This window comes from Ceratotherium simum, chromosome 16 (genome assembly GCF_057802395.1).
Source record: "Ceratotherium simum simum isolate JZ-2026a chromosome 16, ASM5780239v1, whole genome shotgun sequence".
Lineage (NCBI taxonomy): Eukaryota > Metazoa > Chordata > Mammalia > Perissodactyla > Rhinocerotidae > Ceratotherium > Ceratotherium simum.
This window is the reverse complement of record NC_141915.1, coordinates 8,595,584-8,599,686: the sequence shown is the minus strand read 5'-3', so window position 1 is coordinate 8,599,686 and position 4,103 is coordinate 8,595,584.

Below are 4,103 nucleotides of genomic sequence, written 5' to 3'. Positions count from 1 at the left end.
AAGTTATTCAGAGGAATCAAGATCTGAACTTCAATTGTTTGTTGAAATTCATTCTCCATTCTTCCATTCTAAGAGAACTCTAGGCAGGTGCATGGCTGCTTAACTAGGGACTATATTTCCCAGCATCCTCAGCAGTTAGTTGTGATCATGTGACTAAGTTATCACCAATCGAATGAGTGGAAATGCTGTGGGCCACTTTTGGGTCTGGACTTCAAAACAACCCAGAGTGCCTTCTCCAACTTCTCTTCCTCCTTGCAGATGGAATTGTCATGTGGTGGTGACCCAGCTTCAATCATGCAGATGACCACGAGGCCTAGAGGTTGGCAGAGCAATGAGTGTAAGGAACCTGGGTTTCTGAATGACTGCGAGGAGCAGAGCTTCCCATTCATCTGGACTGCTCATCTCAGAACTTCAGAACTGCTACATGAGTGAGAAAGAAACTTATATTCTCTCCACTGCTGCATTCTGAATCTCTCTTTGAGTCTACTCTACCAAATACAAGGAGGAAGTAAGCATTAGCCATGTGAAAAGAGGGAGAGAAGACAGACTCCAAAGCACCCAGTGGAGAGAGATCATGGCACATTCAGGGAACTGGGGATGGTTCAAGATGCCTGGAGCAATGGCTGTGGGAGGGAAGGTGGTGTCTTAGTCAGCTCGGGCTGCTATACTCTAATACCTTAGACTGAGTGGCTTACACAATAGACACATTTCTCACAGTTCTGGAGGCTTGGAAGTCTAAGATCAAGGTGCTTGCAGATTCAGTTCCTGGTGAGAGCTCTCTTCCTAACTTGCAGATGGCTGCCTTCTTGGTGTGTCCTCACATGGCCAAGAGAGGAAGCTCTGGTCTCTCTTCCTCTTCTCATAAGGGTACTAATCCCATCACAGGGGCACCACCCTCATGACCTCACCTAACCCTAATCACCTGCAGAAGACCCATCTTATTGGGAGTTAAGACTTCAACATATGAATTCGGGGTGTGGGGGGACATGCAAATATTCAGTCCATAACAGATGAGAAGAAGGAAGACTGGCCACATCTTGGACCCTGTGTGCCAGGAACTTGCATGCCAGGCAAGGAACTTGGGTGTCATCCTGTGGGCTGTAGGGAACCAAGTTGGGGAGTGATACGATCAGATTAGCTTTTTGGTTTGTCAGCTTGAGTTGGAACCTGGAAATTTTTAAATTTATGAACTATTTCAGAAGACTAGCCAGTAATACAATGAGCACTCATGTACCCACCACCCAGCTTGGAAAATCTGTTACAGATAAAGTTCCTCATATTCATTTCCTGATCCTATCTTCGGCTTAGTTTTTTGTTTGTTTGTTTCTGTTTTTTTAAGGGCCTTTGGAAAGGGCAGGAGTGCAAACAGGACATGCATCATGGAACATCTACTGTGTCCTCGGCCCCGTGCCAGGTACTGCAGTGCACACATATTGAAGCAGCCACTACAGCCAGTAAGAAAAAAAGACCTTGTGCATGCCCAGAATGAGACCAGGTGTGGCACGTGTGGGGGGCACTGTGTTTCTGGGGCACAGATCCAAGATGTGATGGAATATTTGCACGAATCTCCAGCCATTGGCCACTTCTTCTGATTCATGTGCATATAAATGGTGCAATCAAAATAAATTTGAAATATGACTCTGGAAATTTTCAAGTTCTGAGATGGACTTTGAAATATTTGGGGACACAGGTGGTGTTCCATCTTTTCATCCAGCTGATAGCCATGACTTTGGAAGAGAAAGGAGAGGAGATTGGGAGTGAACAGCTGGTGATGTTGATGGTGTTCAAGAGGATTTCATTTCCTGGACAAGAGCCCAAGATACTAGAATTGAGGCTACTGGCAAAGGACGGAGAGCACCACAAAGATTGGGAAGAATGCATTTGGCAGGAGATTTTCTAATGGCATCAAAGGGCATTTAAAAAGATTGTTATGGGACACATAGTGGACAGCTGTTGTTTTTATCCACTCAGCATCCATTGCCATCTTCTTTTAACAGTCTCTTTATCTTTGAAAGCATACCATTCATCTTTTACTCATAGTCCATGTGGCCAAAGAGAATTGATCCCATCCTTTGGCTCCAAGGGTGAGTATATAACCCAGAAAAAGTCTATCAAAATCACAATGACTGGTTCAGAGGTGGGCACTTGACCTGATCTGGACCAATGCGAGTTGTCTCCAGGACTTTGCCCAAATGGTTGGGAATGAGGTGTGCTTTCTTTTTCTATGAGAGTGGTTAAGATGGTAGATTATAAGCTTGGAGCTGCTGATTGCCACCTTGCCTTAATGAGACTGAGAATGAAGTCAACACAGCAGAAAGCTGAGCCTAATGATGGAGAGAGAGAAATTCCTGAAAACATTGGAGCACCTGGGTTTAGCCATGTTTGAAGCTAAGCCTTTGGACTTTTCAGTTATGTGAGCCAATATTCTCCCTCTCTCTCTCCCTCCTCCCTCCTCTTTCCTCTCTCTCTGATTTTGTGTAGTTTCAGTTGACTTATTACCACCAATAGTTGAGGACAAAATGGAAAACAGCCTTTGTGACATAGATGGAACCAGGATTATAGAGACGGTGCTGTTATTCTTAAGCAAAAATAAGGACAACTGGGCCAGAACTTGATTTATGGCCTTACATGTCTCTCTCCCAATGCAAAGGGTATAGGGAACAGATAAGGCAAGATTTTCATGTTATTGAAAGAAGAAAAATATGATTTCATAAGCATCACTGTCACATGGAGAGGATTCGTAACTAGAAAGTCACAATGAGAGGATGCATGTTGTTTAAAAGATGCAAACCTAATAGAAGGGGAAAATTGTGTAGCATCATCTGCAAAGAAGGTCTGTCCATCAAGTGGAGAGCTTTTGTGTCAGGAATAACAAGGGGAACCACAGAAACAAGACCCCACTCCATCTCCTGGGCCAGAGGAACCTTCCAGAGGATGCTTTCCTAATACCTATCACAAAGGCCATCAAACAGGGTTTTCTAGGGGAATTCCACTTATCCAGACATAGGCTGGAATTCTCCTTTTGCTAAAGTTTAGAACATCTGATAAATTATTAACTTACTTTGCTAACAGTTTCTCAGAACACAGAAGCGGAACTGGAAGAAGCTGTTCTTTATTTATTTTTAAAAATCATTTTCCTCCTTGAATATAAAAGGAAGACATCCCTTTTGTGGAAAACTGGATAATGTGGTGGCGCAACAGCAGTCACTTATAAATCTATTCCCCAGATATAAGTGATGGGACTTGTATGCAATGCCGGATGCTGGCTATTTCATGAACAGGCTCATTTAATCCCCACAGCAATTTTAGGAGGTACATTGTAGTATGATCCTCATTTTGTAGGTGAGGAGACTGAGGTTTAGCAAAGCTAAAAAAATTCCCGGAGATCATGCAGCCAAGTCGGTGTTATAGCCGGGATTTGAACTCAGCCATCTGGGCTCCCAACCACTACACTACTTTATGTGGTTCCTTCCACTTATATAAATTCCTTATTTTATTATATATTTATCATTTTGTCTTTTTCCTTTCCACTTAATATTATAATATGAGCACTTTCTCATTCTGTTAAAAACTCTTACATTTTTTTTATTAAAAACACATTTACACACGTGTAGAGAGACTAATCTAAGGGGTGCCCATGAACCCCCAACACAGCTTCAGTGATTATCAGCCAGTCTTGTTTCCTCCATCCACTCCCCACTCCATTACCTAAAGCAAATTGTGGTGTCATATCATTTTATCTGAAAATGTCTCAGTATGCAATTTTAGTAATTCCTTAATGTTATCAGATATCCAGTCTGTGCTAAATTTTCCCGAAGTAAACATTATTGTAAATGTTATTCTATATTTGGCTCTGAGGACACATCAAGAAGAATTGGTGGGTGGTGTGGAAGTGTCAGAAACCTGGAACCAAAGTGACACCGTCATTTTGGAGTTTGCAATAGCAAACAAACAAAGATGTGCCCCAAATTTAGAAAACCAGATTTCCAAAAGTTCAGTAGAAAGAAATATGCAAACCTCCATCTCGAATGGCATTATCCAATGCGGTAGCACAACCACATGTGGATATTTATATTTAAATTAATTAAAAGTAAATAAAATGT